Below are 11,866 nucleotides of genomic sequence, written 5' to 3'. Positions count from 1 at the left end.
CGCAGCGGGCCGCCCTGCAGCTCTACATCTACATCTACATCTACATTTATACTTCGCAAGCCACCCAACGGTGTGTGGCGGAGGGCATTTTACGTGCCACTGTCATTACCTCCCTTTCCTGTTCCAGTCGCGTATGGTTCGCGGGAAGAACGACTGTCTGAAAGCCTCTGTGCGCGCTCTAATCTCTCTAATTTTACATTCGTGATCTCCTCGGGAGGTATAAGTAGGGGGAAGCAATATATTCGATACCTCATCAAGAAACGCACCCTCTCGAAACCTGGCGAGCAAGCTACACCGCGATGCGGAACGCCTCTCTCGCAGAGTCTGCCACTTGAGTTTGTTAAACATCTCCGTAACGCTATCACGGTTACCAAATAACCCTGTGACGAAACGCGCCGCTCTTCTTTGGATCTTCTCTATCTCCTCCGTCAACCCGATCTGGTACGGATTCCACACTGATGAGCAATACTCAAGTATAGGTCGAACGAGTGTTTTGTAAGCCACCTCCTTTGTTGATGGACTACATTTTCTAAGGACTCTCCCAATGAATCTCAACCTGGTACCCGCCTTACCAACAATTAATTTTATATGATCATTCCACTTCAAATCGTTCCGCACGCATACTCCCAGATATTTTACAGAAGTAACTGCTACCAGTGTTTGTTCCGCTATCATATAATCATACAATAAAGGATCCTTCTTTCTATAAGACATTACATTTGTCTATGTTAAGCGTCAATTGCCACACCCTGCACCAAGTGCCTATGCGCTGCAGATCTTCCTGCATTTCGCTGCAATTTTCTGATGCTGCAACTTCTCTGTATACTACAGCATCATCCGCGAAAAGCCGCATGGAACTTCCGACACTATCTACTAGCGAGCGGCGCTGGGGCAATGGGGACAGAGGCCAGAACAACATCACAATGCACAGACAGCCAAAGCCAAAATGTGGAGTAAAAGCCAGCAGGCTACAAACTCCTCCATACACTTCCCCAAGGAGGGGAAAGCTAAAGGTGAGAGAGAGAGAAACCCGACAACACAACGTGTTGCCTGAAACCCGAAATTCTTCATCGACATATACATTACTCTTCATCTCACATCGTTTGAGTTTTTTATTTTACTTGATCTTCAGTTTTAGACAGTTTTTTTTTCTTCTCTGCAGCATCCTCTCGCTCATTCTTGATATTATACTAGTACCTCCATCAACAACTCGGAAATAATGTCATGAAGGTCATAATTTTCATGTTTTAAAGTAATTCTGTCCATAATTTCCATATCAGCTGTCTGATTATGCACTGAAGCACCAAAGAAACTGGTAGGTATACGCATGTGTATTCCAATACAGAGATATGTAAAGAGCCAGAATACGGCGCTGCGGTCGGGAACGGCTATGTAAGACGACAAGTGTCTGACGCAGTTGTTAGATCGGTTACTGCTGCTACAGTGACAGATCATCAAGATTTAAGTGAGTTTGAACGTGGTATTATAGCCAGCGCACGAGCGATTGGACATAGCATCTCCCAGGTAGCGACAAAGTGGGAATGTCTTGCAAAATGCTGTTCAGGAGAGACATCCAGCCCTTCGTACTCTTACGAATTTATGGAGAGCCCTGCAGGATTCATGGTGTCAGTTCCCTCCAGCACTACTTCAGACTCAGGCGAGTCCGTGCCACGTCGTGTTGCGGCACTTGTGGGTGCTCTCGGGGGCCCTATACAGTATTAGGCGGGTGTACCTGTTTCTTCGGCTCAGCAGTGTAAAAGAAGATGTTTCTCGACGTGATATTCGGTATGAAGTTGTAGGTATTGGGTAAGGCTGCGTTGTACGCCTCATGAGACAATTTTAGCATGCGGTTAAAGACAGCAGTTACAATCGAGTTTTCATCCGTAATGTTAAATGTTACACAATGCTCGATGACATACATTGTGATACTGTCACTACGTGCCAAAAAAAGTTGCTAAATTATCTAACGTTCAGAAAATTTAAACAAATGTGACCATACCTCTGCCTTATAAATGATTGGAAGGTATTGTAGTTGTAGTTTATTGTATAGGTCCTGAAATATCTCGCTGTTTTCCTAGGAGGCAGTAAGTTGCCAAAGCTATCAAAATAACGCACAACAGTGCCCTTTTACTTGTACGTAGGTTGGAACTTAAATAGTGGCAACACTGCTGTGGAGACGCTATGCAATGGAATCTACTGTTGTTGACACACCCACCTTACCTCCGAGCGAATGGACTCGCCCGTCCCACGTCACCAGCGTGCGCACAATCGAGGGAAACACAGTCACTTGAGCGGCCTAACGTAACGATGTCACTATGTTTTCTGAACAGGAACAACGGAGTTCATCAAGATTGAATGTGCCAGAGGTCGTACAGCACGACAGTGTCATCAAGGTCTTCAAGAGGCGTGCTGGGAATCGGTATTGCCGTACAGAACAGTGGCACATTGGGTAAAAGACTTCAACGAAGGTCGGCAAACTGTTGCAGACATGCATCGGGCAAATCGTCCTAGCGTCTCTGAAGAAACAGTGCACGCTGTTGCCGCGTTAGTGCACAGTGATCGCCGCCATTCCTATATGGTCCTAAATCCCACCCCTTCAAATGGTTCAAATGGCTCTGATCACTATCGGACTTAACTTCTGACGTCATCAGTCCCCTAGAACTTATAACTACTTAAATCTAACTAACCTAAGGACATCACACACATCCATACCCGAGACAGGATTCGAACGTGCGACCGTAGCGGTTGCGCGGTTCCAGACTGAAGCGCCTAGAACCGCTCGGTCAATCCGGCCGGCCCCCACCCCTTCCCTTCACTGTTGCTTTACTAGTATGATTATATCTTTGCCTAACCCAGATATAACTTTTAGTGCAGTCGTTGAAATGTGTAAACGAGCAGAGGAAGGGAATGCTTACAATTTTCTGGATACAACAAAGATGATTACTTAAATAATGGACGTTATTGTATTAACTTCTATATATTTTTATTTAACATCGTCCACTACATGTAAGCTGTGGTATAAATTGCGATATTTGTTTATAATAATCCGTTCAGATGTTGATTGAATATTGTGAATGTCAAAATGTCTCTCAGTTCCACTGGAGTCAGGTATTGGACTTTCAGTGAAATATCCATAGAAAATGGGCACTGTCTCTAACAAAGCAAGCTCAGGCTGATTTATTTAAATCAATATCCCAAATGTTACACAGTTTGAGACAGCTATTCCAAAAGAAGGGACTGGAGAAGATAGAGCAAGACAAAGAAGATGTAGCATAAGGAAACAATGTATTTACGAAAGGAGAATGCAGAGAAGAAGAAGAAGAAGAAGAAGAAGATGATGATGATGAAGAGTCATGAAAGAAAATTATAGCACAGACAATGACTAAACTAACAGCATCCTCTATTAGTAAACTACCATACACGTCATACTTTGTACGGCACGGCACCAATTTGAGCCAACAGCTCAATTCACAGGTAACTGTCAAACGAGAAGATTTAATAATTCACAGTGAATATATCAAGGAACAAGAGGGTTATGTAATCTGTTGTTTAAAATTAGAGCCCCTAGAAAGAGTTACTCAGTATGAGGTTTTCAGAATTATGGCGTAATTATCAGTGCGAACAATGTTCATAAACCGAACTAACACTCCAATAGACCAGTAAATTCCAATATAAGCATATCATTAAGTCCACATTAAAAAAAAGGAAAACTGAAAATACAGGTTGAATTACAGAGACAATATTAAAAGCTGAAAGCTTATCAGAGGTGTGTCTTTGCTCCAGAGTGTATGAGGCTTGTTGAAAACAAGTGTAACATAAAATATGCAACGACTCCACAAAGCGATTGCACACAGGTGTTGGAGAGGATCGCATTTGACTCTCGGTTTTCCGAATGGGTTATACAAATCAATTATACATCAGCAAGTCTCAGCTTGCTGATTATGCATTTTGCAAGTCTCAGCTTGTCCTGATTTGTCGAGTCTGTGTAATATGAGACGCTTGGAGGTTATGGAAGTATTGACTCACTGGTTAAGCACTTTTGCTTCTCAGAAATTGTTGGTAATTGCTGACATACAGAAAACGGTGTGCAAATACGAGACAACTACTAGAGAAGTAAGTCGTTGGTACTGTTGCTGTTGGTGCTGCTGTTCTTGATGTTGCTGTTGCTTTTGCTGCTGTCCTCTGCATGTGCATAATTGAATTAGAAAAAATGTTAGTCTAATATGCACTACCACTACCAGTAGCTAAAATTTATAGTTTAGTTACCAATTGGTTTCTGCAGTTCAAGAAAGCAGGGAGTCTTGTGGTTCTATGTCACAGAACATGAAGCATCTGTGTGATGGCGGAAGAGTAATATGCACCGAAAGACTGTGTGCGTTGGAGATGGGCGGGCGGCACCCAACCTTGAGTGCAAGGTGTGTCAACACCAAACATGGAGTGGCAATGGTAGTCTGTCTGAAGCAAAGATGAACTTAACTTCTGAACAATGATACCACATGCATGATATATCGTAGAGGAGTGATTTCGAAATTAGTGAAGTGAGCCAATGTGCGTGCTTGGTACAAATCTGTATGTATAATAATGCCAGTTCTTCTTCATAAGGTATCACGCAGTGGAAATGTAAGAGACTTTAATGTTCAATCTCTAGAAGAAAGTTGTTGTTGCTCTTTATTTAATTTGAGTTTTCGCATACAAAGACATTTGATTTATTTCTGACCGCAGCATATTTTCAGAAGTGAATGTGAAAATAATAAGTTGCTTACGTGGGAGTGCTTTACAAATTCTGAACATTTTGATGCGTTTGAAATGTATTATAAATATGAATTTATTTATTGTACTGAAGTGATTTTGTTTCAATATAATAAATTAGTTAAATGTTACATTAGGATGTATTATTCATATTATACACAGTTTGCCCATAAATGGAATTCAGTGTAATTTAGATTTTCTTAAGGCAGATGCAGCTGTGTAAACTTGGTTAGCTCAAGAATTTACCCAAACTGTAACAATCTCAGTTTACAATAGACGATATTCTAAAAAGTGCCAAAGATGAATCACGATATGTGTTAAATTCCCACGTTTCCACTGTGTGTAACATGATTAGGAACTGTTTCAGTGTAAGAAACTGACTTTAAGGGAACTAGAGTATTTTTCTAGTGTGAAAAAATGTAAAAAAACATTAAATGTGTTAAAAATGTAAAAAGTATGTACAGTTTTAATTCGGAATATTCCTCGTTGTATGTAAATGTGCTCAGTCACTGAAGCGTGCATCTAACTTTCTTTAGGATATTAAAAATTGTATATTTAGAGTATTTTTGTGAAAAGTTTGAATTTTTTTCTTTACCATTCCCTCAGGAAGTATATTAAAAGGAGAGATGAAATGTACTGATGATGAGGTAGTCTGTATTGTGGCATAAACATTAATGGAATATGAAATTTACTCAAAAGTCAGATGTGAGATGGAATTTAATGGCGGGAGAGTACAGTATTTTACAATTTAAATATTAAGTATGAAAGTAGAGAGAACATTAGGCAAAGTGATATAAAATTTACTGTCAGGACAGTACAATATTTGACATGAACATCATCTGAATAGCATCAATTTATCTTCAGAGTTCGGGTGAAGAAGCTTGAAAATACTGTAGTATTGATAAATATCTCTGACTTTCACTAAATAATGCCTATCTTTCAACTTCAAGTAAAGTTTACGTAACTTTTTACTGCATATAATATGACATTGTCGCTTTAATACTAATCTGTGAGGGAGAGGGTGACGTACAGTACAAAGGGCGTGGAATGCAGAACTCAAGAGAACTAATTCCACCTAAGTTTTGTTTCATTTATGTAATTTATTTATTTATTCAAACCACTTTCTGATTGAGGTGCCTCATTTTAATAGTAGTACGCAGAGACTGGCTGGAGAGGATGCGGTGCTTTATACTTATAGATAGGGCGCGGCTTCGTCACAACGGGGCCAGAACGTAAAATGTAAACAGAGTTGGCTGCAGTCGGTGTAGTCAATACTACTTACCTGTTCCTAGGTCGATACCGTTCATGACGAGAACGCTGGTGCCGACTGGTCGGCCCCTTTACGGAGTATGTCAGGATTGTATGCTATCAGTTGTGCATAATAAAAGCAGGCGGCGAAAATTTCTTTCCAAACAAAACGGCAGTCCTCCCAAAAATGGGAAACTACCACAATCTACCTCACGGTGGGCGAGACATCACTTTCGAGGAGCTACTGTTGTAGATGGTGCGTTGGTGTCTGGTAAACGCGTCTGGCGCATAAGGAAGAACCATCGAAACCGGCGAGGCACACAGGGGTCATGTGTGATCCGTGAGCTGCCGCAAGGTCTTGTAATTCTTGTAGTGAGCAACTTTGTTGTAAGTCCGCAAGTTTGGCAACCATTTTATGTAGCAACATGCACTTTGGAAATTTATTTATTTTTTGATGGGTTTCACTATGTTACCCACCTATGTTCTCACCTATTAAATGTAAACAATTTCCCAAAAAAGCGCAACATTTGCAATCTGTACAAATTCTCATAATACTAACGACGAATGTGGTACGGGTTCAAGAGGTCTTCCATTTCGAATTCTCGTAGCTGATACTGTGAAATGTGGGTTCTGCAGACTAAAATGGCCATTTTAACGATTTGAGGGAAAGAAATCCCCGTTGCTAAAGGCGAGTAAAAATGAAATCGCTGTGATTTGTAGGCGACTGCCGGAGTGGTTAACACTAATATGTCACGAGGAATCCCTTCACAATTCGTGTTTAACTGAGCGAAGGTTACATCTCACGGTCGGTGGGAAAATAAATTCTTAACTTTTCCAAATTTCCCTGTAGTCATCCAGATTCTGGTTTATGCAGATTCCCTAAATCACTTCACTAGAATTTCTGGGGCGTTTTCTTCAACAAAATTATGACCGATTTCGTTCTACTCCCTCCTCCCACTTATCTAGTTCTCCAGCTCTAATGACTTTCATGTGAATTGGACGTTGAATTGGAGGTCCTATTTCTTTTCTTGCAAGAATACCCAGAGGTCCGCCCCCACAGACTCAACGAAGAGGTAGATAAAATGAATGCCTGTTGATATGTGTACGGACAGTGAAGAAAGAGTTTGCTATAATTTTAATATTGACGATAGTACGGTCGATGGTAAATAAATCGATATGGCCATGTCTGGATCAAACAGGCAAGTGAAAAGGCTCCTTTTGCAACATCAGTGAAGGAGAAGTACGATGATGATATATCCATATTATGAGATAACCGTAACTAACTAAGAAAAGGTGCAAGCTGTTGATCAGAAAAGGATGCAAAAAATAGAAAATGTGTCCCAAGCAAGCGTATGAGGATGAAGACATGACGATGAACGGCGGGAACCACAGGAAAATATGAGACTGGCCAGACGCAAGATATTTAAGGCGAAATTCTTTAGGTGCTAATTGTTCCCACTGGGAAATTAGCTTAATTGGTTACAAGGAAATTAAGGGTCCGTCTGTGATACTAAGATGAAGTTAACGCAATCGATGCAGTGCCACAGCCAGTCTGACTAATTCCCTGGCGAATTAAATGCCCGGTATTTGTTTGGCTGAGAACTGAATTGAGGCAGGAGCTCTTAGAGCTAAGCGCCACGACTATTACTGCCATCGTAAATTTTTATATTTTTAAGTTGCTCTAGCTTAAGACAATTTGGCACTTCAAGTGTAATGCTATGTAGGTAATGTGTAATGAGTCGTTATCAACGCCGTCACCACGTAAGAGCGATTGGTAGAATCTGGCTTTACTCTAGAATGACAGATAACACGAGCTATCATCTGTTGTTATCCAGTCTAAAAATGGTTCAAATGGCTCTAAGCACTATTGGTCTTAACATCTGACGTCATGAGTCCCCTAGAACTTAGAACTACTTAAACCTAACTAACCTAAGGACGTCACACACATCCATGCCCGAGGCAGGATTCGAACCTGCGACCGTAGCAGCAGCACGGTTCCGGACTGAAGCGCCTAGAACCGCTCGGCCACAGCGGCCAGCGTTATCCAGTCTATTTGAGTGTCTGATCTCCCATGATTTTGAATTTACTGGACAGTTCTTTACTTTTCTCTTTTTTTTTCGACGACCTGATAAGAAGATCAAATGCATTTTCGTAACTATGTTAATTTCAGAATAACGGATAGGAAACTACTAAGAATTGAAGAGGGAAGAAGCAGTGGATGGAAATATGCGTACTACAGCGAAAGTCTCTTAACTTAATATGAACCCAGTAATAGTGTTGTAGGAACAGAGGAAGCGAGCAATGTGGACTCAAGAGATGAGTCATTTCTTTAATGTTAACTTGACGGGGTGACTAATGGTGGGAGCTCAGTCAAGGCAACAGGTGTCCATGAGATACCGCCAGAATCTCTAATGTCAACAGGGTGATTTAAGTTCTAAGAGATTATTAAATTTGATATCTAGCGGTTAGAAAACGATGAGCACGTATCACCAGTTTTTCAGAGTAGCAGCGACGTCGTATCCAGGCTAGTGACCACGGTAAAGGTTGACATAATGAAACTATACTACTAATTTTCATCCTTCATGTTGTACGGTATATCGACAACGATACTGAACGTCTTACTTCGAGTGAACACTGAAGATACAATAGTATTTTTATAAACTTCGCAGTTCCTACGTTTCTAGGGTATGTAGGCTACTGAATGGCATATTTATGACTATAGCGTCTGGTCGCTTGCAGTGCATGAATCTTACTGTCAAAAGTTAGCTCGCTATCTTGCGCACCAAATTCCTAGTATCTGTCACCTATCGAAGACGTCTAAAACCGTATGGGGCGGCGATATGGACTAGCTTTTACTCAAATTAGTAATTAGTTTAGAGACTGTGGGGTGCGTATTGTAAGACCTTCAGTACACACACCATCAGATTATTTGACTTGTCGCTCTAACGAAGTAGGCGAGTGTCAACAATATGTCTCGTGGTCTTATCGTGGCGTGTTTATCTTCTGCCGTTAGGTCAGACTATAGAAATGCCACTGGCACGCTTAGAGTAGCAGATTGACGGCGACCAACTTTAAACAGAACTTGATTAATTTTCACACACATTTATTAAAATAATAACAAGCAAAAAAAATTTCTTAACTTGGTTCTGGATGCTATTTACAATTGACAAGCTGAAGTTCCTTTGGTCTTTGGTATTGATACGTTAATCTTATTCTCACATATATCTCTGATACTTGACAAAAGTGTCTATACATTTATCTTCATGGCTATGTACAGGAATATGGTAATCGTATTAGGCGCAGACTGAAACTTGACTATAGACTGGTACAGACAAATGTAGAACTCGTACAGACTGTTGCAGACAAATGCAGACTGGTACAGAGTGGTGCAGACAAATGGAGACTGACTAATCGGAGGTCTGTACACTCGTTATAATACCTCGCGCGTTCAGGTATCACTGCGCGAGTGTGATCCGCTAAGAGAAAGGATCTACGTTAGCAGCAATATCATTGGCTGCGTTACCGATTAATACGTGGATCGGCGGAAGCAGAATTTGGTCCGTCTCTATGGCAGCGCCATCTCGTAGTGCGGAGACGGACGAGCGCTGCGCCTGCGCTGTTGTGCTTAGTGGGGCGCGCTCTAGTGGGAAAGTTGTGTACGCGCTAACTACGCAGAACTATGTACACAACATTGACACATTAATAAAGGTAGCAAGCGTTAACTTGTATCCAGTCAACATTGGTTTCCAGTCGTTACATGATGCTCACACGGCACCAATGGCGTGTAATGTAACAAATGTTGATGGTAATACTCATCATTTTCCCGCCTGTGTGACATCACACAAACATTTATGAATTGTATTTCGATGTATTTACATTCCCTTTATTTGAATAGTAGCTGTACCTGGCCATGCCTTGCTGTGACTCAGTGTGGTTAAACGGGAAAGAAAAGAAAGAGAAAGCACACGTATCTGATTTGTATGGGAACTGGATTTACGTTCTAATGTCCTTACCCCCTCCCCCCCCCCCGTCTCTGTCCACATCCTCCTTCCCCTCTCTTTCTACATCTCCTCCTCTTTCCCCCTCCCTCTGTCCATTACTTCTTGCCCCCTCTCACTGCTGATATTCTCCTCCCCCTCTCTGTCCATCTCCTCCTGCTCCACATCTCTGCTCTTTATGTCCACTTCCTCACGCCCCTCTGTCCATCTCCTCTTCCCCCCCCACCCTCTCTCTCTCTCTGAGCCTTGTCACTGCAAATCAAATTCTGTGGTAGTATTGTGATCATAAGGCGATAAGGTAGAAATACAACTCCCTATTTTATGTGAAAACCGTCTGTGAGGAGGAAAACAAAACAGCACATTGTTGTGCGCGCAATTTATGTTTAAAATATATATAATGAGAAAGATATATACGGGAAAAATTATTTCTCTAACGGTTTAAATGCCCTGCTATCGTAGATACGAGTAAAACTGGCTGCAGCAAAGGAAGTAAAACAGTACATTTTTGCACGAGAGCATTGTATTTCTCACAGTCGGTTTTGACAAAAAGCATGTGAATTATTATTTAAGAAGCTATACAGTCTGAATGATTAATAGAGAATCGTTTAAAATTTGAAGTAAATCGATCAATAACTTCCCGAGTTTTGCTATACGCATTTCACTATTATGCCATCCAAATGTTCATTAGAAGAACGTGTAAAAATCTGAGGTATGTTGGTCAAGCACTTTCTGAGATTACGGGAAACAACGTTTCCTCTTTATATGTTACATACATATTAATATATTACAATATTAAAAATATATATCCTATGTCCGTCTAAATGTTAGAGTACCGTGAGAATATTTGAAGTAAGTCGGTCAAAATGTTTCGAGATTTTTAGCAACAACGTTTCCATATGTGTTCTGTCATGACTTCAAAACAGTCGCTGAAGAACTGTCGGAGATTTAAGATTTAGAATAAACGAACGAGAGATTTGTGCTAAGAGCTAACAACTTACCGCTTTATACATATATAATTATTTTAGATTATTCCCTTTTAAGAGAGTGATTGAACTTGATTAGTCATGATTTTATCTTCTTTCTTCGTTCTTCCAAAAATCCTCTTCGTACGTTCACTGTGTTCTCTCTTGCGTTCTTCCGACCATCTTTTTCCCGTTCTGTTCTCCGTATGTTCTTGTTTAAGTGTGTGTCTCTGTATGATGTTTCTAAACTGTTCTCTATTGTTTATGTTGTCTTGTGTGATACCCAGTCCTCTTGTGCTTCAGTGATCCACTTTGTCTTGTTTTTACTCTTGTTTACTATCTCAAAGATTTGTCTTGTGAGCCTGCTTTTATTCATCTTTCTGGTATGTCCAAAAAATTTCATACTTCTCCTTCTAATGGTGTCTGTTATTGTTTCTATGTCTTTGTAAATCTCTCTAGCTGGCCTCTTCATCCAAATTCATTCCCGAAACACTGGTCCATATATTTTCCTCTGAATTTTTCTTTCCTACTTTTCAATCTCTCTGATCTTCGTGTGACCCTGAATCACTGTAGTTTCTGCAGCATCGTGTGGTTCTGGTAGGACTACTGTGTTTCAGTCCGTAGTTTCGCAATGACAAAAATAGACTTCTTATTATAGTGATTCCAAGTGAGCTTATATGCTTTTTGTAATCTGGAGATTCTACCTTTATTGGCCATTGAGTTCAGTCCTGTTGGTTGGATTATCTCTCCCAGCTATCTGAAGTGGGCTGTTGAGTAGTAATGGTGAGATTATCTACAGGTTTGTTTTCGGTGTACTGTGTTTCTCGTAGGAGATTTGTAGCCCAGTTTTCTGTGAGATTTCGTGTAGTTTTTCCAATGCAAGTTTGGCTTCCTCTCTATTGATCGTTA

Source organism: Schistocerca cancellata, chromosome 1, assembly GCF_023864275.1.
Source record: "Schistocerca cancellata isolate TAMUIC-IGC-003103 chromosome 1, iqSchCanc2.1, whole genome shotgun sequence".
Taxonomy (NCBI): Eukaryota; Metazoa; Arthropoda; class Insecta; order Orthoptera; family Acrididae; genus Schistocerca; species Schistocerca cancellata.
The sequence above is the reverse complement of the archived record's forward strand: the minus strand, read 5'-3'. Positions refer to the sequence as shown.